The sequence below is a fragment of the Carcharhinus amblyrhynchos genome, chromosome 5, assembly GCF_965287045.1.
Source record: "Carcharhinus amblyrhynchos chromosome 5, sCarAmb.v2.hapA, whole genome shotgun sequence".
NCBI lineage: Eukaryota > Metazoa > Chordata > Chondrichthyes > Carcharhiniformes > Carcharhinidae > Carcharhinus > Carcharhinus amblyrhynchos.
Window position 1 is genome coordinate 120581128 of NC_137328.1, and position 25842 is coordinate 120606969.

The 25842-nt window shown below is 48.2% G+C and overlaps 1 protein-coding gene across 3 annotated transcripts in view; it reads right to left on the bottom strand.

Annotated features, from left to right (window-relative positions):
• Positions 1-25842, bottom strand: part of palld (palladin, cytoskeletal associated protein) — a 291644-nt gene that overhangs the window by 48132 nt on the left and 217670 nt on the right. The gene's annotated exons all lie outside the window — the stretch shown is intronic.

The following is a 25842-nucleotide window of genomic DNA, read 5'->3' on the forward strand; positions in this document are numbered from 1 at the left end:
TTTCTGGATAAACATGCAGGTCAAGTGTTGGAAATGTAGGATAATAACTCATTTTAGCTGGAAATATGTTACTTTATCGAGTTAATAGAGCTTCTGTTTAAAGTTTATTCGCCACAAGTAAGGTTCACATTAACACTGCAATGAAGTTACTGTGAAATTCCCCTAGTCGCCACAGTCTGGCGCCTGTTCGGGTCAATGCGCCTAACCAGCACGTCTTTCAGACAGTGGGAGGAAACCAGAGAACCCGGAAGAACCCCATGCAGACGCGGGGGAGAACGTGCAAACTCCGCACAGACAGTGACCCAAAGGCGGGAATCAAACTTGGATCCCTGGCACTGTGAGGCAGCAGTGCTAACCACCGTGCTGCCTTAGTTATTTAGGTTTGTCTGGGATTTCAGACTAGATATATCATTTGATTTTTGATTAGGTTGATTGACAGGCACAGGGTCCATGTAATTAAATCCGAGGCACTCAGCTTGCAGAGAAGAACAGTCTCATTACTAATATTTCTCCCTCAATCAACATTATTTTCAACCAGTGGCTGCCTAGACCTACTGGGAGAAAGCAGTGTGTCTCTGGAGGTTCTCTAAATGCGATTAGACATTTAAACTGATGTGGGAAAATCACCACTTGGAATTAGGTCTAAGATTCAACACGCAGTTTTATCGGACAAAGCTTTGGGAGGAGCACTGGGCTCGCCGCAATGCACGCAGTCACCTTCTCAACTTTACAATGGCAGTTGAGCACCTTTTATACTTTTACAAATAGTAGACAAGTACAGACATCAACAGTTGGCATATTATTATACATAGAGTAGATGGACATTGGCAGTTATCATATAGTTGTACAGAGTAGATACATTTATGTCCCCCATCAATGGCTGATCTCGTTACCAAAACTCATTGTTTTGGCTCTGCTTTATCTCAAGCTAAAGGTGCCTCAAGGTTGGATCTATTTCCTGCAGTAATTTAGATACTAACAGGCTTTAACTCATTGTGCAATGTCTGTGCCCAAGTCATCACATCTTAATGTCTTTTCCCAGTGTCCATTTTGTGCCAGGTAACCATCTTGTATCCTTTAAGTTTGATTCTACTCCAACAAAACTAAGAAATTCACAAGTAGGCTTACATTAACACTGCAATGAAGTTACTGTGAAAAACCCCCCCGTTGCCACACTCCGGCGCCTGTTCGGGTAACACTGAGGGAGAATTTAGCACGGCCAATGCACCTAACCGGCATGTCTTTCGGACTGTGGGAGGAAACCGGAGCGCCCGCAGGAAACCCACTCTGACACTGGGAGAATGTGCAGATTCCGCACATAAGAACATAAGAAATAGGAGCAGGAGTAGGCCATCTAGCCCTTCGAGCCTGCCCCACCATTCAATAAGATCATGGCTGATCTGTCGTGGCTCAGTTCCACTTTCCCGCCCTCTCCCCATAACCCTTAATCCCCTCTCTTATCAAAAACCCATCAACCCGCGTCTTAAAAATATTTAGCGAGGCAGCCTCCACCACTTCAACGGGCAGAGAATTCCAGAGATTCACCACCCTTTGAGTGAAGAAGTTCCTCCTCAACTCCGTTCTAAACCGCCCCCCCTCCCTTTATCTTGAGGCTGTGATCAAAGCTGGATATTGAACCCAGCTTCCTGGAGCTGTAAAACAGTTGTGCTAACCACTGTGCCAACCCCAAGTGAACCAACCAAAGGTAACAACCGAGGGAGGAAATTATTCATCAAGATGTACCAACCCCTTCAGAAATTGTGTATTTGCCAGAGAAGAAAGTATTTGACTCTACATAATTGCAAAACTCAAAGCCAGTGTTGATGTCATTATTTTGTAATGAAGTAGTCACCAGCATCAAGCATGAACTTATACACCACTTGATCAGACAAGTAATAGTCTGACTAATATAATAAATAATACATAAAATCCAAATCAGGAAATGTGGATATACTCAGCAGGTCAAGCAGCAGCTGTGGAGAGAGAAGCAGAGTTAGCGGGCGGGATTCTCTAACCGTTCACACTAGCGAGATACTCAGGTCCTGCTGAAGTGAACAGATATTTGGCTGAGCACCAAGTTCTCCATCTTGGCTACAGACCGAGTAAGGGCAGAAGGTTTTTTATTAGTTTAGTTAGGATATCATGGTCGGCATGGGCTGAATGGCCTGTTCCTGTGCTGTATTTTCCTTTAAGAATTCTCACAACACTGTCCAACAGGTTTACTTGGAATCACGAGCTTTCGGAGCGCTGCTCCGTCATCAGGTGAGTGGAGAGTTGGGTTCACAAACACGACATAGATAGGCAAAGACATAATTACAAGATAGTGACAGATTGGAATGTGAAGAATGGTTGGAATGCGAGTCTTCACAGGTAATCAAATCTTTACAGCGCCCATGGAGAGAGGGATAATCAGAGCTTAAAGAGGTGTGAAGCGTCTCAAAGCAGGAGTTTGTAAGGCCAGGCAGTATGGTGGGGGTTACAAGTAGTGCTTTCCTTTGTTCTTTGCTCTTGGCGGGGTCAAATTGGAAACGGGAAATCCCAATGGTGCAAAGGCCGTTTGGGGAATCCGGTTGGATTTCCCTACCCCCCCCCCCCCTGTCCACATTCCCACCTGCCGTACATTCTGGCCAATGGGATAACCCAGTTTCCAGTTGAGTGTGAGAATAGGAGGGGAGAATTTAGCAAGCTGTATTTACACAGAGCAATTCGGAGCACTTCATAAAGACTGTAAATTATTGCAGGAATGGCAATTCAAATTTTTTTGCTGGGTTGCCAGTCAGCCGAGATGGGATTTGATAGCTGGAACTGTTGTTGCAGTGTATTAACCAGAACAGGCTACTTACCAGGAAGCAATTTCAGAAGATAACTGCAAAACTACTGACGAGCTGCCATGCTGATTGAGATGCTGGCTGGCAGAGTCAATTAGCTTACAAGAGCCCTTCCTGTTCGTACAACTTCTCCGAACACAGCGACAGCACTCGCTCTAATTACGAGTTATCGCTGACTGACTGATCTTCCTGCCGGCACGTATCAGCTGGGATCCAGCAGACCAACTTGTGCCAAGGAGGGTTTAAGGTTTCAAAAAAACCGCAGGTGGCCTGTTCAGGCGCAGCACTGAAGAGACCAACCCAAGCTTGCAGGTTCATAGAATCTGACGGTGCAGAAGGAGGCCATTTGGCCCATCGCGTCTGCGCCAACCACAATCCCAATCCCTATGCGTTTACCCTAGCTAGTCCCTCTGGAACCAAGGGGCAGTTTAGCCCGGCCAATCTACCTGACCCACACAACCTTGGACCGTGGGAGGAAACCGGAGCACCCGGAGGAAACCCACGCAGACACGGGGAGAGCGTGCAAACCCCACACAGACAGAGACCCCTGTCAGGAATCGAACCCGGGTCCCTGGCGCTGCGAGTCAGCAGTACTAACCGCTGTGCCACCCCAGCTGGCAACCAAACTGTAGTAAAATTAACAGGAAGGAATCACACACAGCACAGGCTGAGTTTCCTTATGCCTGCTTTCTGAAAGAACTGCTGTTGGTGGTGGTGGAGGCAAACTCGCTGGGGTCTTTTAAGAGACTTCTGGATGAGTACATGGGATTTAATGGGATTGAGGGTTACAGATAGGCCTGGTAGGTAGAGATGTGATCAGTGCAACTTGTGGGCCGAAGGGCCTGTTTGTGCTGTAGTTTTCTATGTTCCCACACTCCTTTGCTCATTCAACAGAATCCTGCATTTCTATCATTTCCTTTTCAAGTTTCCAGTTTTTCTTCTGAAAGTTGTTACTAAAACTGTTTCCCCTTCCTTCTCGGGCGGCACAATTGTTAGTATTCCTATCTCACAGTGCCAGGGACCCAAGTTCGATTCCCGGTTTGGGTGACTGTCTGCGCAGAGTCTGCACATTCTCCCCGTGTCTGCGTGGGTTTCCTCAGGTGCTCCGGTTTCCTCCCATAGTCTGAAAGACGAGCTGGTTACGTGGATTGGCCATGCTAAATTGACCCATGGATTAGCCATGGTAAATGCACGGGGTTACAGGGATAGTGTGTGATGGTGTGGGCCTGAGTAAGATGCTCATTTGGGGGGGGTCAGTGCAGACTCGATGGGCTGAATGGCATCCTTCTGCACTGGGGGACTCTATGCTTGGGTCACTGTCTGTGTGGAGTTTGCACATTCTCCCCGTGTCTGCGTGGGTTTCTCCGGGTGCTCCGGTTTCCTCCCACAGTCCGAAAGACGTGCTGTTTACGTGCTTTAGCCATGCTCAATTCTCCCTCAGTGCACCCGAACAGGTGCCAGAGTGTGGTGACTCGGAGATTTTCGCAGTAACTTCATTGCAGTGCTAATGTAAGCCTACGAGTGACACGAATAAATACACTTTAAACTGCAACTTAAACTCTCAGGCAGCACAACTGCAGTCCGCTGTGTTAAAAAAATGATCAACTCCCCGCTGGGTCTTTTCCTCAATTCATGTTCTCTAGTTAACAAATGAATTAGGAGCAGGTGTAGGTGTACTAGCTGTGGGTTAGTGGGTTGCACTCTCAACTCCGAGTCAGCAGTTCAAGACTCCCTGTGAAGGCACCAGACAAAGGCCAACACTTCAGCGCAGTGCTGAAGGAATGCTGCCTTGTTTTGGATAAGTCTTTTAAACCAATCCTTGTTTCTCCTCTTGGGTGGAGATAAAAGATTCCGACGGACTATTTCCAAGAAGGGCAGTGCTGTTTAAGCTAATAATTATTCCCCAACCAACACCTAAGAAGAGATTATCTGGTCATTATCATGTTACTGTGTGGGAGGGTTCCTGTAGGAACTAATTAACTGACATATTTCCTGTATTGTAGTGACGAATAACTCGGGGGTATGGGCATGTTACTGCTGACATACTGACACCACACTACATGTTTCCCTGTGATAAGTAAGTCCTTATGTGATCCGTCCGTCAAAAATATTTCTTGTGTGTGTCAAAAGCATCTAACACTCAGAAGTAGTTAACCTTTTAAACAGCAGAGAGTTAAGTTTAAAGTTTATTTATTAGTGTCACAAATAAGCTTACATTAACACTGCAGTGAAGGTAGATCACAGAAAGATCAGAGAAATCCTACAGTGCAGAAAGAGGCCATTCGGTCCATCAGATCTGCACCCAGGCCCAATCCCCATAACCCCACCTATTTACCCCCCAAATCCCTCTCACCTATGCATCCTGGGACACTAAGGGGCAATTGAGCATGGCCAACGCACCTAACCACTTTCAGACTGTGGGAGGAAACCGGAGCACCCAGAGGAAACCCGCGCAGACACGGGGAGAACGTGCACACTCTGCACAGGCAGTAGATTCAAGCCGGGAATTGAACCCGAGTTTCTGGTGCTGTGAGGCAGCAGTGCCAACCGCCGTGTGCCACCGTGCCGCCCTCGAGAATGTGGAAAGGTACTTTCCACCTCCTTGCTCGGAATTTCCCTGAATCTTTCCACCTGGGAATCACCGTCTTTCTTGCTCTTCCGGCCCCGTGGGTGCTCAGTGTTCAAAGGTGGCTGGTGTCAGCCCGTGAGCTATTCAACTACGTGAGCTTCTCACAACCAGCTCCCAACTGTAGCCGCTGGACAGCAATCAGCCGGACAACATTGATCGGCAACCGAATGTGACCGTTGCGTGCGGTTAAGCTGATTGTAGAGCCTCAACGCTGCCAAAGGATGACATGTTAGCCCACCCCTTCTGTCAATGAAACACATCTACTGAATCACAATCGTTCAGCACCGAACAAGGCCATTCGGTCCATCATACCAATGCCAGCTCTTTAAAAAAAATTATTCAATTGAGAAAGAAAGACATATTATAAAGGTGTCTTCCATGACCACTGGATATTCCAAATACTTTGTAACCATTAAGGTACTGTTGTAATGTAGGAAGCAGGGCTTTGCAAATGTCCACAGCCAGCAGTGCAGCAATCACTGGATAATCTATTTATTTGTGATATCCATTGAGGGATAAACATTGATCAGGATACCCTTCTCTGTTTCCTTCTCTGAAACATTGTGGTGGGATCTTTTATATCCACCCAAGCAGTGCCTAGGGTTAACTCCTTAACTGAAAGGCAGCACCTCTCCGGGCTCCCTCAGTACACTGCCAGCCATGATTATTGCATGAGCAGGAGCAGGACTTGAACACAGGACCATAGAATTCAGAGGCTAACATGCTAGCCACCGAACCATGTCTCCGACCTGAGTGGATCTGTGGTTGGTGCAGACTCGATGGCCTGAAGGGCCTCTTTCTGCACTGTAGGGTTCTATGATTCTCCCTCCTGGGTTCCCAGAGGGAGTTTTATTTATTTATTAGTGTCACAAGTAGTCTTACATTAACACTGCAATGAAGTTACTGCGAAAATCCCCTAGTCTTCACACTCCAGTGCCTGTTCGGGTACACTGAGTGAGAATTTAGCAAGGTCAATGTACCTGACCGGCACGTCTTTGAACTGTGGGAGGAAACTGGAGCACCCGGAGGAAACCCACGCAGACACTGGGAGAACGTGCAGGCGCCGCACAGACAGTGACCCAATTGAACCCAGGTCCCTGGCGCTGTGAGGCAGCAGTGCTAAATACTGTGCCACTGTTGGACTTCCCTTTTTCAAAAAAAGGGATTGTTTTATAACAATGTGTTAACGAGTTGTTCCTCTAATGTCTTTTACTGGGGAGAGAAGATTGAACCGTTCCCCCTGAAGCCAAGATAAATAATGAAAAGCTACAGTGAAGTAAGTGTGAATCATTTAAAAAAAAATCAGCCACATTTTGTTTGCTTAATAAAAGAGCAGAGATGTGGCTCATTAAACAATGGAGTGTTGACAGATATCATGGCAGCGGACAAAGGGCTATGCCTCCGCAGTGCTGGGTCCATAAAATGGATTGCTTTTCCAGTGCAGAGGCGGCAAAGTGTGACAGCTATATCCAAACAATCTCCCACGGCCTCGGGACAGTGACAATTCATCCAGTAACTGAGGGAGGAATGCCTACAAGGAGATTGCCACTCCCCATCTCTGTGACTTCCCCCAGCCCTACAGCGCTCCAAAGATCTGCAATTCTGGCCTCAGGTGAACCCCCAACCTCTTTCGCTCCATCGTTCATGAGCCTGCCTTCAGCCATTTGGGTCCCAAGCTTTGGAGTTCCCTCCACAAAACCCCCAGCTTTCCCTCAAGGCACTCATTAAAGTCCATCTGCTTTTTGTGGTGAATTTTCGATACGTGGTTTTAGAACCGGACTCCTGGATGATTTTTGAGTTCTGACCTCCCGCCTTGACTGCGTTACTCATGACACTATAGGTAAGAAAGCCCACCAAGGCCTCTACTTTCTCAGAAGACTAAGGAAATTTGGTATATCAGCTACAACTCTCACCAACTGTTACAGATGCATCATAGAAAGCATTTTTTCTAGTTGTATCACAGCTTGGTATGGGCTCCTGCTCTGCCCAAGACCACAAGGAACTACAAAAGGGTCGTGAATGTAGCCTAATCCATCACTCAAACCAGCCTCCCATCCATTGACTCTGTCTACACTTCCCACTGCCTCAGCAAAGGAGCCAGCAGAATCATGGATTGTACGCACCCCAGACATTCTCTCTTTCACTTTCTTCCGTCAGGAGAAAGATACAAAATTCTGAGGTCACGTGCCAACCGACTCAAGAACAGCTTCTTCCCTGCTGCTGTCAGACTTTTGAATGGACCTACCTTGCATTAAGTTGATCTTTCTCTACACCATAGCTATAACTGTAACACTACATTCTGCACTTTCTCCTTTCTTTCTTCTCTATGTACCCTATGAACGGTATGCTTTGTCTGTATAGCACGCAAGAAACAATATTTTTCACGATACTAATACGTGTTATGGTAATAAATCAAATCAAATCAAATCTCCAATTATGGCCTCAGGTGAACCCCCAACTTCTTTTGCTCCATTATTAATGACCGTGTCTTCAGCCATTTGTATCCCCAGCTCTGGAATTCCCTCCATAAAACCTCCCTCAGCTTTCCCTCGAGGCATTCAGTAAAGTCCATCTCCTTTTTTGTGGTGAATTTGCAATGCGTGGCTCTAGAACTGGACTCCTGGATGATTTTTGGCTTCTGACCTCACCCTGCATAATGCAATGTTTGAATGCTCATGCCCTCAATGGGCGGGGAGAAACCTCGGTGACCAATCAGAAGCCACCAAGTCTGCAGGAGCTGCCAGATTGGGAGCAGCAGCCATGTTGGGAGTGGCCACTGTCTTGCTGAGGAGAGCAGGCAACTCACAAAAGGACAAGAAGGATAAAGACAGCTTAAAGTGGCCATGGACGGCAGGTCGTGGGGCAGTGCTCACTCTGTGGTAGACGATCCCTCAAATTACATTCGTGAATAACCTCAGCCGGTACGGGAATTGAACCCAGGCTGTTGGCGTCCCTCTGCATCATGGGCTACCTGTCCAGCCAACTGAGCTAAACCAACTCTGACTCCCGAGTGTTCTGGGGACGGACTCAAAACATTAACTCAGATTGTCTCTCGCTGGAGGGTGACACAGTGGTTAGCACTGCTGTCTCACAGCGCCAGGGACCCGGGTTCGATTCCTAGCTTGGGTCACTGTCTGTGCAGAGTCTGCGTGTTCTCCCCGTGTCTCCATGGGTTTCCTCCAGGTGCTCCGGTTTCCTCTGAAAGTCATGATGTTAGGTGCGTTGGCCGTGCTAAATTCTCCCTCAGTGGAGCCGAACAGGCACCGCAGGGGGATTTTCACAGTAACTTCATTGCAGTGTTAATTGTAATCCTGCTTGTGACACTAATAAAGAAACTTCAAACTCTCCACGGATGGCTGCCAGACCTGCTGAGTCTGTCCAGCGTTATTTCTGTTTTGATCGCAGTATTGTGTCAGCCTAGATCTTTGCTTCCAACTCCAGATGTGGGATTTGAACCCCCGGCTCTCTGTCTCAAGGATAAGCGAGCTGAGCTGACCGCAGAGGCTCACTGCTTCTGGTTCGATTGTGAAAGGTGAACATAAGAAATAGGAGCAGGAGTAGACCATCTAGCCCTTCGAGCCTGCCCCGCCATTCAGTAAGATCATGGCTGATCTGAAGTGGATCAGTTCCACTTTTCCGCTTTCTCCCCATAACCCTTAATTCCCTTGTCTAAAAACCTATCTACCCGTGACTTAAATATATTTAGCGAGGCAGCCTCCACCACTTCAACGGGCAGAGAATTCCAGAGATTCACCACCCTTTGAGTGAAGAAGTTCCTCCTCAACTCTGATCTAAACTGGCCCCCCCTTATCTTGAGGCTATCCTGCTATCCTTTCTAAGTGGGAAGAATCTCTCTACCTCTACCCTATCCATCCCCTCATATGTCTCTATAAGATCCCCACTTCACAATGTGAAGGACTCATTGAGCGCCAGCAAGCTTCCTACACAGCTCTCAAACCTCACCCGTCTCACTCATGACTGATCATTCGAATGCAGGGGGAGGGAAATCTAATGCGGGGAGTCCTTTGGCTGAGAGACGAATCCCCAGAACGTTAAACAGATAAATATTACAAACTTATTCGGCCAAACCTCCCGCCGTGATTTACACAAGTCAAGGCACGCACGATGTAACGTGCCAGGTCAGATAAACATCGTCAAGCCTGAAGCACACACAGCACCAAAACAACCCAACTAAATCTGAGAGAGAGAGGTGGGGAGGGGGAGAGGGAGAGGGAGAGAGGGGAGAGAGGAAATGGGGGAGGGGAGAGAGAGAGGGGAGACAGGGAATGGGAGGGAGAGGGAGAGGGAGAGGTAGAGAGAGAGGGAGAGATAGATGGAGGGAGAGAAAGAGAGAGGGCAGGAGGAAGAGAGAGAAAGGGGGGAGAGAGGGGGGAAGAGAGAGAAAGGGAGGGGAGAGAGGGGGAGAGAGAGGAAGAGAGAGAAAAGGGTGGAGAGAGAGACAGAGAGGGAGGGGAGGGGGAGAGGGAGGGGGAATGGGTACAAGACAGAGAGAGTGGTAGAGAGAGAGAGAGAGAGAGATGGTGGAGAGAGGGAAACAGAGAGAGAGAGAGAGAGAGAAAGAATGAGAGAAAATGGGAAAGACAGACTGATAGAGAGAGAGAGGAGAGGGAGAGAGAGCGAGTGACTTGGTGAACTGAAATCCTCACCCTTCAGACAGATCCTCGTCAGACGTGCCATAAGGAGTGACAGAGAACACTTTGACGATGAACCTGAGGACATTCCATACGGGAGAGGGGTGGGGGGGGTCTCAGTCAGACGCTGGGGAATCAATGCACTGCCTGTTGGATCAACAAGCGGTGTGTCCCCTGTGCTGCTGTCACCGGGGACCTTATCAACGTGACATCCCAGAGTCACTGCATTTAAATGTTAAAGAGGCAGGAAGATCGAAGGCAGGATAATGACAACAGATTTCCAGTAAACACTTGCCAGAGAAATGTGATCAAATTTCCCTTCTCCGCAAGCGAGCGCATCCATCATGACTCACATTTCACAATTAACTCAAATTCTTCTTAAATACACACCAACCAGTTCCTCCTTCTCTCCCTTTGTAAAGGCACAGAATACGCCTGAGCTTGATTCAACAACTTGCATTTATGTAGCACCTTAAGATCTCCCAATGTGCAACATCAGGAGCATCAAAGGGGGAGGACACCGGAGGGCTGGAATTCTCCGATCTCGCCTGTCGCTGGGATTCTCCAGTCCCGCTGCAGTGAACGGAATTTTATAATTGGAGTGTTGTCTAAACAGGAGTCCCTATCATTGAGGCACGGGGTAATGGGCAAATGGCATTTGCTGAAAGTTACGAAATGGGCAGCAGAGGTCTGGACAACTTCAGTTTAGAGTTTATTTTATTAGTGTCACGAGTAGGCTTATATTAACACTGCAATGACAGGCTGACAGTGGGTAGAATATGGGAGAAACACATTGGAACCTTGAAAGGTGTCCCAAGGCACGACTCTGAAGGAATCAACTGCAGAAGAGTTGAGGTAGGGGTGAGGTCGGGTCACGTCATGGAAGTGGAAGTAAGCCGCCTTAGTGATGGCACGTCACAGAATCCCGACAGTGGAGGAGGAGGCCATTCAGCCCATCGAGTCTGCACCGCTTCTGCTGCAGAGTATCTTACTCGAGCTCTCTCCCCTGCTCTATCCCTGTAACCCTACACACTTATCACGGGTAATCCATCGAACCTGCACATCTTTGGACACTAAGGGGCCATTTAGCACGGCCAATCCACCTAATCTGCATATATTTGGAGTGTGGGAGGAAACCCACACAACACAGACACGGGGAAATGTGCACACTCCACACAGACAGTCATCCAAGGCTGGAATTGACCCCGGGGCCACTGACGCTGTGAGGCAGCAGTTTTGACCACTGTGGCCTTGATAGTGAAGACTTGTCTACCAATAATCAGTGGTTAGAATGTACAAGGAATCTCCACTTTCCTTTAGCCCTTTTAGAGACTCGAGATCCATCTTCATAGATCAAAAGCTAAATATTGATATTGTTCTTCCATCTTAAGCCTCCACAGGGCAGTTTTGGGATGACTTTCCCATTACTAAAGGCCCCGTGTAAATCCAGATGGTGGCTGCCTTCACACACAAAAACCCAGGTGTCAGACACACCACAGGTTGTTGCCCCTGAGCTAACAGCCCCCTTGTGGCACTGAGGGAGTGCTGCCCTGTTGGAGGTACCACAAACAGAATCGGTTGACCAGGCTGATTCTGCGGATGGTGGGACTGATGTATGAGGAGAGACTGACTAGGTTAGGATTGTTTTCACTGGAGTTCAGACGAGCGAGGGGGGGATCTCAGAGAATTCTAAAATTCTAACAGAACTAGACAGGGTAGATGCAGGGAGGGTGTTCCCAATGGTGGGGGAGTCCAGAACCACTGGTCACAGTCTGAGGATTCAGGGTAGACTATTTAGAACAGAGGTGAGGAGACATTTCTTCACCCAAAGAGTGGTGAGCTTGTGGAATTCATTACCACAGGAAGTAGTCAATGCCAAAACATTGAATGTATTCAAGAGGCAGCTGGATATAGTACTTGGGGCCAACGGGATCAAAGGATATGGGGAAAGCAGGATTAGGATACTGAGTTGGATGATCAGCCATGATCGTGATGAATGGTGGAGCAGGCTCGAAGGGCCTCCTCCTGCTCCTGTCTTCTATGTTGATCCGTGATTTGACATAATCTGCAACATTTTAAAGCACACTTTCGTTGCTGTAGAAACTATTAAAAATACTACCCCTTGTCGAATCAGGTGTAACCGAGCTTTTATCGACAGACTGAGTCATAAATACTGATGACTGACCTCTCTGGCCCTGAAAAATTTATTTTCCAAATCTGGACCCTCATTCCTTGCAACAAAAATAATAACATTTATTTTCAAGGAGCAACCCACCCAAAAAAATAGCACTCCCTCCCTCCCTTTTAGACATGCTTTTAAGGAGACTGGCAGCCCACTCTCGTCTGCCTGCCCATGCCAATCGTGTTTTGACGTGGGCAACGTAACATTGGTCTGTAAACAAGCTGAATCGATACTTTATTATTTACTCAAATACGTTGGGCAAAGTGTTGATTCTGGCTTCTGCACACACCCTCCTCCCCTTCACTCGTATCATGGGGGGAGTTCAGGGGCAGGTATGAAGGTAGTGTGATTGGCACTCCTTGTATTTTACATGCCCGCGCCCCACCCCCACAACTCTATAACCACAATATTCCAACTTAGGTCAAACTAGTGTTAAGTTTAGCGTAACCTCCTTACTTTTATACTTTATGGCCCTATGAATAAAGATGCTGTGGAGATACCAGCGTTGGACTGGGGTGGGCTCAGTAAGAAGTCTCACAGTGCCAGGTTAAAGTCCAACAGACTTATTTGGAATCATGAGCTTTCAGAGCACTGTCCCTTCCTCACTCACCCAATGAAGGAGCAGCGCTCCGAAAGCTCGTGATTCCAAATAAACCTGTTGGAGTAAAGTCTGGCCCAGAGTTAAAGTCCCACTCCAGAGACCTGAGCTAACAACCCCCTTGCAGCACTGAGGGAGTGCTGCCCTGTTGGAGGTACCATCATTCTTCATACTGAAGCCCCCTCCTGTCCTCTCAGTTGAGTGTAAATGAGCCAATGGCTGGCGGGAAAGACATGATGTTCTGGTTGGTATTTATCCCTCAACCTTCATCACAAAAACCAGATTGTACGGTCAACATCTCATAACTAAAACATCTCTAATAACACTCATGTGTTAAGTGTCCCCTTTGTTTGGGGAGCCTGTGATCTCTCTGGCTACTGTCCCATTCCCACCAACGTATCCATTTATCTTTCCGTCTCCGGCCACTCCTGGTGTTAAAAAAAATTCCAGTTCCATACTTCTATCTTGAACTGGCAACTCATGGAATCGTAGAACCATACAGCGCAGAAGAGGCCCTTCAGCCCATCGAGTCTGCACCTGAAATCCAACCTAACCCTACTTACCAGCACTTGGCCCATAGCCTTGAACGTGCCAAGTTCTCATCCGGGTACTTTTTAAAAGATGTGAGGCAACCCGTCTCCACCACCCTCCCGGGCAGCGCATTTCAGACTGCATCCGGGTAGGATTTCCCTGGCATAGGCAAGAATGAGGAGGCGGGTTTGTTTCCGGGTCGCGAACCCAGTCCCCTGAAGGGGAAGCGAAACCTTTCCGGCGTGTTTGGTTGAGGGAGAGTTGTCAGGAATCCAGGCTCCTGGGGACAAGGCGGGAAAGTGGAGCAGAGGTTTCTCACCTCAGCTTGGTCGTGATCTCACTGGATGGTGGAGCAGACTCGATGGGCCCAATGGCCTACCTCTGAACCTACGTCATACGGTGATTGGGTCGGGGGTAGGTTTGTGGGGGAATCAGTGGCCAGGGTGGGGGTGGGAGGGTGTGGAGACAGTGGAAGGGGAGGGTGGGGAGGAGGGAGTGGAAACTGAGACATGACACTGGAATTGTGGGTCACGTATTGACTTGGGTTGGCTGCCATTGTTGTGGCTTTGGTTTGAATAGTAACACTTTATTGGGAAATATTGAACACATAGGGCAGAATCTTACAGCCGTTTACACTGGTGGGATCTTCTGCTCCTGCTGACGAAGGAACACTGTTTCCGAAAGAACATAAGAACATAAGAAATAGGAGCAGGAGTAGGCCATCTAGCCCTTCGAGCCTGCCCCGCCATTCAATAAGATCATGGCTGATCTGTCGTGGCTCAGTTCCACATTCCCGCCCTCTCCCCATAACCCTTAATCCCCTCTCTTATCAAAAACCCATCAACCCGCGTCTTAAAAATATTTAGCGAGGCAGCCTCCACCACTTCAACGGGCAGAGAATTCCAGAGATTCACCACCCTTTGAGTGAAGAAGTTCCTTTGAAATCTTGTGGGGTTACTATCAAATGAACTGGTTGGACTTAAACCTGGTGTTGTGAGACTTCGTCCTGGTGCAGTGAGCAGAGATCTCACTGGGTGTCAAACCCTGTACCCTCGCTTGCTGTGGCAGTGGGCCTGAGTTATAATCTCGGCCTTTTGGCTAAGATCAAGTGTGGTATCTGACATGCTGCACTTGGTTGGAGTCATTAGGTTACGTTTCAGCTTCACTTGAAGCAATTTTTTCAAGCGGCATCTCGGCCTTTTTGGCTAAGATGCAAATGAGATCGAGCCTTGGAGGAGGAGCTACACCTACTCCAATCAGCTTGGATCATGTAGATCAAGCCCAAGACAGGAAGTGAGAGCCCTGTCTTGTCAGCTTGGATCGGGAATGTCCCAACTTGTTGGGAATCTGAATTGGATTTAATTTGACTTGATTGGATTGGAATAAAGTAAAAAAAACAAAGTGGGCCTGAACAGCCAGTAAGATCGTGCGATTGTACCAACCGTTCACGCCCTTAGGTATTTTTTTAAAAAGTTTATTTATCAGTCACAAGTAAGGCTTGCATTAACGCTGCAATGAAGTTACTGTGAAATTCCCCTTTTTTACATTTCGAGGAGGGGGGGTGGTTGACATGCGGAGGGAATCTGGGATCGTGTTTGGGAATTTGTGAAGCGTTTTGAGATTGACCCTGGAATGGGGTATGGGAATCCCCTCCCTGCTCCAATTAGCCTTTTGGCTGCCACTCCTGAGTTGATTTTATGTGCTCCATATGTGGCCTACTTTGTTCCTGCTATTCTCGAGCTAATCTGCGTTAAGACAGCTCCTAAAGTATCTGAATTTTGCCTGGTCATCTCCATGGGTAGGTTCACTGGCCAGTCTTCTCTTGATTGGGAACGGACATGGTAAGAGGTCTCACCACACCAGGTTAAAGTCCAACAGGTTTATTTGGTAGTAAACGCCACTAGCTTTCGGAACACTGATCCTTCGTCAGGTGAGTGGGGAGTTCTGATCACAAACAGGGCATATAGAGGCGCACGCGGTTTACAGAATACTGATTAGAACGCGAGTCTTTACAGCTAATCAGCTATTCAGGTCTGAAGGGTGCAGGCAATGTGAGTGGAGATAGCATTAAGCACGGATTAAAGAGATGTGTATTGTCTCCAGACAGGACAGTAAGTGAGATGTTGCAAGTTCAGGCAAGTCACAGAGGTTACAAATAGTGTGACATGAACCCAAGATGTAGGTTCAATACACATCTCTTTAACAGATTAGCTGTAAAGACTTGCATTCTAATCAGCATTCTGTAAACTGCGTGTGCCTTTGTATGTCCTGTTTGTGAGCAGAACTCCCCACTCACCTGACGAAGGAACAGCGCTCCGAAATCTTGCGGGTTTTACTACCAAATAAACCTGTTGGACTTTAACCTGGTGTTGTGAGACTTCTTACTGTGTTTAGTTGAGGGGGTTGAGCTATGAGGAGAGGCTGAATAAACTAGGCTTGTACTCGTTAGAGTTTAGAAGGACGAGGGGAGATCTCATTGAGACGTATAAGATGATGAATGGGATGGATAGGATAGAGGTGGAGAGGCTCTTCCCACTCAGAAAGGACAGTAAGACTAGGGGGCACAGCCTCAAGATAAAGGGGGGGCGGTTTAGAATGGAGTTGAGGAGGAACTTCTTCACTCAAAGGGTGGTGAATCTCTGGAATTCTCTGCCCGTTGAAGTGGTGGAGGATGCCTCGCTAAATATTTTTAAGACGCGGGTTGATGGGTTTTTGATAAGAGAGGGGATTAAGGGTTATGGGGAGAGGGCGGGAATGTGGAACTGAGCCACGACAGATCAGCCATGATCTTATTGAATGGCGGGGCAGGCTCGAAGGGCTAGATGGCCTACTCCTGCTCCTATTTCTTATGTTCTTTATCCCAGTCCAACGCCGGCATCTCCACATCATGGGAATGGATGTGACAGCACACAGACCCGAGGCACCTCTACTTTTGGTCGCACACCTCTGTTCTGACCAGATTTGGGCCAGGGAAATTTTACTCAGCTTCTCAATTTAGGGGAGACAATCTTTCAATTAAGGGGCCTTCAGAAGCAAAAATTCCATGGGTCTGGTGTGAGTCACAGTCCATGCGTGTAAAACTGCCCGTAGAAACTGGATTGTTCCTTTAATGAGTTTAGATAATGGTCTATATATAAATACACACACATATACACCTGTTTTCTCCTGACAGTTGCATATTTTAACACATAATCCAGTCTCAAATTCTCCATTCCTTCCCAATTACAAATGAAAATATCAGCGCCACACTTTGTCCCTCTGCCACGCCTGCATTTGACACACAAGGAAAAGCAAAGTTCTCAGGGCTCGTAGGTCAGCAGCGGAAATAGGAAAGGCACGTTAACATTTAAAGTTGCAGACCCTACATCAGAACTGCCAAACGCCTCTTGCTGCCAATGGGAGGGGGAGCCCAGAACTAGGGGCAGCACCGTGGCACAGTGGTTAGCACTGCTGCCTCACAGCGCCAGGGAGTGGGTTCGATTCCCGACTTGGGTCACTGTCTGTGTGGAGTCTGCACGTTCGCACCCCACCACCCTGCCACCCACCCACCCACCCCCCCCCCCCCCCGCCCCGCCTCTGTGGGTTTCAAAGAACAGCACAGCACAGGAAACAGGCCCTTCTGCCCTACAAGCCCGTGCTGCCCATTTTAACACTCAGTGAGTGCCTCATTCCAATCCTCCTTCTACCTACGACTTTTGCCTACATCTCGTGGACTCCACAATAAAGGGGTGCAAATTTAGAGAATTGTATGTGCGCCCGATTAAGGGAGGTCCAATTTAGGGACAATTTGTTAACACCAATCAGCCTAAAAGCACGATTTTGGGGTGTTGGAGGAAACCGGAGCACCCCGGAGAAAACCCACTCAAGCATGGGGAGAATGCGCAAACTCCCACAGATACCGAGCCAAGTCGGAGATCCGACCCGGGTCCCTGTAACTGCACAGCAAACAGTGATAGTTGCTGAGCTGTCGTGTTGTCCGTCAGTTGGTCCAGTTTCCTACCACAATTCCAACGATGTGTAGGTTAGATGCATTGGCCGTGCTAAATTCTCCCCCAGTGTACCCCAACAGGCACCGGAGTGCGGTGACTAGGGGATTTTCACAGTAACTTCATTGCAGTGTTAACATAAGCCTACTTGTGGCAAATAAATAAATAAATAAACATTAATAAACAGAGTTTGAGTAACCATTTGGAACTGAGGTGAGGAGAAATCTCTTCACCCAGAGGGTGGCGAATGTGTGGAATTCATTACCACAGAATGTAGTTGAGGCCAAAACATTGCCTGATTGACAACTGCCCCTTAGTGTCAGGGGCATTAGCAGGGTAAATATGGGGATAGTGCCTGGGTGGGATTGTCGTCCGTGCAGGCTTGATGGGCTGAATGGCCTCCTTCCACATTATAGGGATTCTATGATAGGAAGGAGAGGAGAGAGAGAGAGGTGGAGAGGTTTGGAGGAGGCTACTCTAGAGTTTTGGGCCTTGGCAGCTGAAGGCTCAGCTGTCTGTAGTGGAACGAGATTGGAGGGGTGAGGCTTAAGGGGAATCTTAAATTCAACTGTTTACACACACAGTAAAGATGTCGGGTGGGATTTTCTACTCACATTTACCCCAAAACCAGAAAATCCTACCCAAGTCAACAGACATTTCCGGTTTCTGTGGTAGGATTCGAACCCAGATCCCCAGAACATGGGCTGGGTCTCTAGATTAATAGCCTCATGATAATACCACTAAGCCACCGCTGATGCTTCACTCTGAGCTGTTTTCATGGTAGTTTTATTTTTGTCAGTAGTGGTGTACTGTTGCCCTCCGTTCTGCGGGCAGGGCGAGGAGGCAGGTCCCTCGTCTACATCAGCTGGAATGGGAATCAAACCCACAGTTGCCGCCATTCTGAACCACAAGCTCGCCATCCAGCCAACTGAGCTAAAATTTATCCATCACGTTTAAAAGCATCTGAAATATGGAATAACCTTTTCTTAAATAAACACTGAGGTTCGCAGAACATAACTTCTAACTGTGATACATGGCTGTTCCTTTGAAAAAAAAATCTGTAGCCTGGAGAACATGAATTAGTTACACTGTTGGGGAGAGGAGGGGATATAATTAGGCGATCCTTCATGTATTGCTGTTTTAGTAATTCTAATGCTCTAGTTTCCTCCAGTCAGGTCAACTATTGGAGACTTGTAGAAGCAGGAGTAGGCCATTTGGCCCTTCAAGCTTGCTCCACTTTTCATTTTAATCATGGCTGATCATATCCCGATTTCCCCCCTTCAGCCTCAAGAGTTATATCTAAACTTGTCTTGTAATCACACAAGTTTTGGCCTCAACTACATTCTGTGGGAGTGAATTCCGCACATTCACCACCCTTTGGGTGAAGAAATTTCTCCTCACCTCCGTTCTAAAAAGTTTACCCCTTATTCCTAAACTATGGCCCCTAGTTCTAGACTCTCCCACCATCAGGAAAATTCTATCTGAATCTACCCTGTCTAACCCTGTTAGAATTTTATAAGTTTATAAGAACATAAGAAATAGGAGCAGGAGTAGGCCATCTAGCCCTTCGAGCCTGCCCCGCCATTCAATAAGATCATGGCTGATGTGTCGTGGCTCAGTTCCACATTCCCACCCTCTCCCCATAACCCTTAATCCCCTCTCTTATCAAAAACCCATCAACCCGCGTCTTAAAAATGTTTAGCGAGGCAGCCTCCACCACGTCAACGGGCAGAGAATTCCAGAGATTCACCACCCTTTGAGTGAAGAAGTTCCTCCTCAACTCCGTTCTAAACCGCCTCCCCTTTATCTTGAGGCTGTGCCCCCTAGTCCTACTGTCCTTTCTGAGTGGGAAGAGCCTCTCCACCTCTATCCTATCCATCCCATTCATCATCTTATACGTCTCAATGAGATCTCCCCTCATTCTTCTAAACTCTAACGAGTACAAGCCTAGTTTATTCAGCCTCTCCTCATAGCTCAACCCCCTCAACTCCGGCATCAGCCTAGTAAACCTCCTCTGCACTCCCTCCAAGGCCAAAATATCCTTGCGTAAGTACGGCGCCCAAAACTGCACACAGTACTCCAGCTGCGGCCTCACCAATGCCCTATACAGCTGCAGCAAGACCTCCCTACTTTTATATTCAATCCCTTTTATATTCAAGTTTCTATGAGAGCCCCCCTCACTCTTCTAAACTCCAACCTAATCCTAACTGACTTAGTCTCTCCTCATGTGATAGACCCATCACCTCAAGAAACAGCCTGGTAAACCTTCGCTGCATTCCCTCTATAGCAAAGACATCCTTCCTCAGATAAGGAGACTAAAACCGCACACAATCAATATTCCAGGTGTGTGGCCTTGCCAACACCCAACGCAATTGCAGCAAAACATCTTTATCCCTAATTGTCTAATGATCCGACATTGTAAAGAAACACATCATAAAAAACACTGTACTTGGAAGTGACAAGCCTATACATATCTGCTGTTTCTCCCTCCCCCCACTGCATTAAGTTGTAACAGATCCTCTTCCCATCAGCACACGTCTCACAGCTGAACTCAACAAACGGGCCTTCCACAGTAATTTACATGGTAATTAGTCATTAGTAATTACAGCCATTATTTCAGTTCTGAATAGGCTTCAGTCTGTATCGTGTTGTGGTGTTGTAACAACACACACAGATAACGCCCTGGGAGACAGCATCTCAAACCAAATGGCCGTTGCCACGGCAGGCAAGGCTGCAGTCAATCACAGACTCGTAGAGTATTTACAGAGGCCATTTGACCCGTTGTGTCCATGCTAGCTCTTTGAAAGTGCTATCCAATTAGTTCCGCTCTCCTGTTCCGTCCCCTAACCCAGAATTTGGGGGCTAGGTGTTGCTTTGACATTGCTCACATCCTGTGGTGTTTCACCAGGGGGGTGATAAAGCAGTAATGTATCTATTATTGTTGTTTATAACTTCTCCAGACCTAACTCTAATTTCTCTATTTGTTCCATTACTGCTCCCTGTGACTGTGCAACGTAATCCTATGTCATGACTTCTCTCGCTCAATCACAGACCTTTCCTTTTGTCCCTCCCACACTCCCTTCCCTCTTTCTCTTGCTCTAAATCCATTATTTTTTGAACCTCTCCCGGTTCTGAGGAAGGGTCACTAGCCGTAACCGTCGCTTGGTGTCTCCCTCTGCAGACATATAGTCCGGGATTTTCTGGCTGTGCTTGTCCCAAGGCTGGCAATTCCTGCCTGAGATCAACGAGCCTTTGCACGATCCGCTCAATCTTCTATCCTTCCCGTCATGATTCCCGTGGCGGACAGGACAGGAAAATTCTGCCCAGAGGGTCTTTATCTCGGTATCCCAGTGTCTGCAGGCTTTTGGGTTTTTACAAAGTCTCAGGGTGGGACTTTCTCTCAGTCTCTGACTTTTCGATGGCAGATAGACTCTGAGAAAACTCTATAAAAGCCCCGACTAATTGCTGTCTCAGCCCTATCAGAGAGAGCAAAATTCCAAATCTATGTGGCAGTGGACCAAATTCAATGCTCGAAATAGTTTTCACTGAGCGTAACGGCCCCCTGGTGTTCCCCTGCCCTGCAGACAGGGCAAGGGCTACATGGTGGCACAGCTCAACGATAAAACAAAGTTATTAATGTCACGAGTAAGGTTAACACTACAATGCAGTTACTGTGGAATTCCCTCAGTCCCCACACTCTGGCACCTGTTCAGGTCAATGCATCTAACCAGCACGTCTTTTAGACTGTGGGAGGAAAGCAGAGCACCCGGAGGAAACCCACACAGACACAGGGAGAATGTGTAAACTCCACACAGAGAGGACCCCAGAGCAGGGAATCGAACTTGGGCCCCTGTTGCAGTGAAGCAGCGGTGCTAACCACTGTGCCGCCCAGTGATGTGCACATTAGGTGGATGGGCCACGCTAAATTGCCCCTTAGTGTCAGGGAGACTAGCTGGGGTAAATGCATTGGGTTGTTGGATAGGGTGAGTTTGTGGTCGGTGTAGACTCGGTGGGCCGGGTGGCCTTCCTTTGCACTGTCGGGATTCTATGATTTTATGATCCAGTTACGTGGATGTTTGGTATGTCTGCCATGCAGGCGGGGGCTGGCACTAAGACCTGTGCAGTTCAGCCCATCTTGCCCATGCCAGCCTGAGGACACACCTCACTTCAGGGGCAATTGGTGGTGGGCAACAAATGTTGTCCTTGCTGGTGGCGCACTCATCCCAGGCAAGAATAGCTTTAAACACAAATCTGACCAATTCAAAAGACTTGAAATGCAGTTGGCAAACCACCGTACTCCTCGGGGGCACTTCACTTTGAAAGTCCTTGCTGCACCCTTAGACTTCTGCAACACTGGAAGAGGAGTGAACTTTTTAGAGTTCTATGTAGTGGGGGGGGGGGTGCTAAACGGTTGGGAGACAGGTTGAGTTATGCCTCAGGGTGGCTGTGGGTTAGATGGGTAGAATTGAGTTACTTTTTTTTATTCATCCTTGGGACATGGGTGTCGCTGGCTGGGTCAGCATTTATTGCCCATCTCTTGTTACCCTTGGAGGGCAGTTGAGAGTCAACCACATTGCTGTGGCTCTGGAGTCACATGTAGGCCAGACCGGGTAAGGACGGCAGATTTCCTTCCCTAAAGGACATTAGTGAACCAGATGGGTTTTTCCAACAATGGTTTCGTGGTCATCAGTAGAATCTTAATCCCAGATCTTTTTTTTATTGAATTCAAATTCCACCATCTGCCGTGGCGGGATTCGAACCCGGGTCCCCAGAACATTAGCTGAGCTTCTGGGTTAATAGTCTACCAATAATACCACCAGACAATTGCCTCCCCTTCTAGAAGCAAGTGGACAGTGGCAGAAGTACCCTTGCCTGTGAGAAACAACAAAAAAGCCTCTCCATCTCAAACTTCAGTCAAAGGTTGAAGGTTGCTGCGACTGGAGAACTGGAGTTCGGGGTTGTGTTCCATAGAACAGAGAAGGCTGAGGGGGTGACATGATGGAGATGTACAACACTGTGAGGGGGAGGGAGAGAATAGACAGGAGGAGCCCGTTCCCCTCGGCAGGGAGTTCTAAAACCAGGGGTCATAGACTTAAGCAAAGTGGCAGAAGGTGTAGAAGGAACATGAGGAAAAGTTTTTTTTAAACGCAGAGGGTGGGGTGGGTGTCTGGAATTCGCTACCTGAGTCAGTGGCGGAGGCAGAGACGTAAGAATATAAGAAATAGGAGCAGGAGTAGGCCATCTAGCCTCTCGAGCCTGCCCCGCCATTCAATAAGATCATGGCTGATCTGTCGTGGCTCAGTTCCACCTTCCCCAAAACTCTTTTAAAAAAAGTACCCGGATCTTTAAAATTTATTGATTAGTGTCACAACTAGGCTTACATTAACACTGCAATGAAGTTACTGTGAAAATCCCCTAGTTGCCACACTCCGGCGCCTGTTCGGGTACACTGAGAGAATTGAGCATGACCAATGCACCCAACCAGCACAGTCTTTCGGACTGTGGGAAGAAACCGGAACACCCGGAGGAAACCCACGCAGATTCGGGGAGAATGTGCAAACTCCGCACTGATAGTGACTCAAGCTGGGAGTCAAACCCGGGTGCTGGCGCTGTGAGGCAGCAGTGCTAACCACTGTGCCACCGTGCACTCTTCTGTAGCTGTATCTAAGTGCTGTAAGTTGCAGGGCTAAGGGCTTGGTGCGGGAAGCTGGGATTAGAAAAGGGTCAGCATGGACAAGATGGGCTGAATGGCACCCTCCTGCGCTGCATCATTTCTATGGTTCTAATTCCACTTAAGACGTAGCTTCATTTTGGGGGGTGGGATTTGAAATGAAGAGAGAAAATATTTTGTGGATTTTATTGAACGTAATTGAAATCGGTCCAATTTACCTCCTCCTCCAGTTTGGAAAAATGATTCTGAATAGTTTCCATATGTGGAGAGTGAGCTGAATGGATACCCTTGCGGTCTCTGTGACTCACGTAACCTTTTCTTATATTTGCTATTTTAAAATTGCCAACATATGTCTCTGCAGTGACTCCCAGTTTGAGTGCCCGCATCTGCAGACGTATAAATGTGCATTCCTAGAGGTTACTGACATACCATGCAAACAATCATCGTCCTACTCCAAGGGAGGTATGGTGGCACAGTGGTTAGCACTGCTGTCTCACAGCGCCAGGGACCCGAGTTCAATTCTCAACTTGGGTCACTGTCTGCGCAGAGTTTGTACGTTTTCCCCATGTCTGTATGGGTTTCCTCCCATGCTCCAAAGCTGCGTCGGTTAGGTGGATTGGCCATGCTAAATTGCGTGAGTGTCCCAAGGTGTGTAGGTTAGAGGGATTGGCCATGTTAAATTGCCCCTTAGTGTCCCACAATATGCAGGTTAGGTGGATTGGCCATGCTAAATCGCCCGAGTGTCCCAAGGTGTGTAGGTTAGATGGATTGGCCATGCTAAATTGCCCCTTAGTGTCCCACAATATGCAGGTTAGGTGGATTGGCCATGCTAAATTGCCCCTTAGTGTCCCACAATATGCAGGTTAGGTGGATTGGCCATGCTAAATTGCCCCTTAGTGTCCCACAATATGCAGGTTAGGTGGATTGGCCATGCTAAATTGCCCCTTAGTGTCCCAAGATCCATAAGGTAGGGGGATTGGCCATCTAAATTGCCCGAGTGTCCCAAGATGTGCAGGTTAGATGGATTGGTCATGCTAAATTGCCCCTTAGTGTCAGGCGGATTAGCAGGCTAAACAGGTGGGGTTACAGGGATAGAGCACGGGTAGGAATGATTTCAGTGCAGGCTTGATGGGCTGAATGGCCTCCTCCTATGCTAACGGGACTCTATGCCATGCTATGGAAACAATCGCACTGGGGAGGTTTTCATCCTGGTTATTGGCTTCAAAAACCAACTAACTTCTGTCATTCATCCCGTCATCCTCACTCTTCCTCCCAGAACATTCCTGAGCGAAGTGGAACGCTGCCACTTTAATCTCAAGGGCTTTGCGGGGTGGGGGGGGAGAAGGGTCAGGGGGGTAAGAGGCAACAAGGAAAAACACTCTAAAAATAAATTGCCACCATTTTTGGAGATACTGTTCCTTTTCTCCCTGAAAACATGTCCACTGGCATGATGAATAGCATTCTGACAGCATCACAGCTCTTAAGGACTTGACCCTTCTGCGGTAAATATAGCTGAAATCATTCTTCTCCTCAACTGCCTTGTCTTAAATGTAAACAAAAGCAGAGGGGAGCCTGGCAGCAGTCCCATCAGCCTGACATCAGCGCTCCTTAGAAGGAGAACTCTGACAGGAACCCCCATTACTCAACCCTTTCACTCCTCAATGAGACGCATCAGTGGGGGTCGGCTTTTCAGTTGGTGCTGGGAGGCAGCAGGAAAGCCTGGGGAGGTGGGGGAACCGCCAGCCCCCCCCCCGTCTGGCGTCCCAAGGGCACCAGGCAGCGTCTCAGACCGGGTGGGGAGGGTTGGCTGAGCCCACGGGCCTCTGACCGACCCCCCCCCGACCCCGGCATGCTGCTTCTTGGTTTGCCGGCCTGTTCCCGCCTCTGTCGGAACATGGCGGCTTGGGTGCCAAACGGCCCCCTTCCCGCGCGGGCACGCTATATCTCCAACTGGAATCTACCAGCTGCCTGCGGGATATACTTCCTGGTGCGCCAGCTCGGCCGACTTGGGTGGGGGGGGGGGGGTAACTGAAGGGGTGTGGGAGGAATAGAAGCGATAATAGGAGACAGAGGGTGGTGGTGGATGGTAAATATTCATCATGGAGTGCAGTTACGAGTGGTGTGCCTCAGGGATCTGTTTTGGGGCCACTGTTGTTTGTAATTTTTATTAATGATCTGGATGAGGGTATAGTTGGGTGGATTAGTAAATTTGCTGATGACACCAAAGTTGGAGGTGTGGTAGATTGTGAGGAAGGGTGTCATAGTCTGCAGGGAGACTTAGATAGGTTGCAGAGCTGGGCCGAGAGGTGGCGGATGGAATTTAATGCGGAGAAGTGTGAGGTAATTCACTTTGGTAGGAGCAACAGATGTGTCGAGTATAGGGCTAACGGGAGGACTTTGAATAGTGTGGATGAACAGAGGGATCTAGGTGTGTGTGTACATAGATCCCTGAAAGTTGGGAATCAAGTAGATAAGGTTGTCAAGAAGGCGTACGGTGTCTTGGCGTTTATTGGTAGGGGGATTGAATTTAGGAGTCGCAGTGTAATGTTGCAACTGTACACTACTCTAGTGCGGCCGCACTTGGAGTACTGTGTGCAGTTCTGGTCCCCGCATTACAAGAAGGATGTGGAGGCGTTGGAGAGGGTGCAGAGGAGGTTTACTAGGATGTTGCCTGGTATGGTGGGGAGGTCCTATGAGGAGAGACTGAGGGATCTAGGGTTGTTTTCGTTGGGAAGAAGGCGGCTAAGAGGGGATCTTATTGAAAC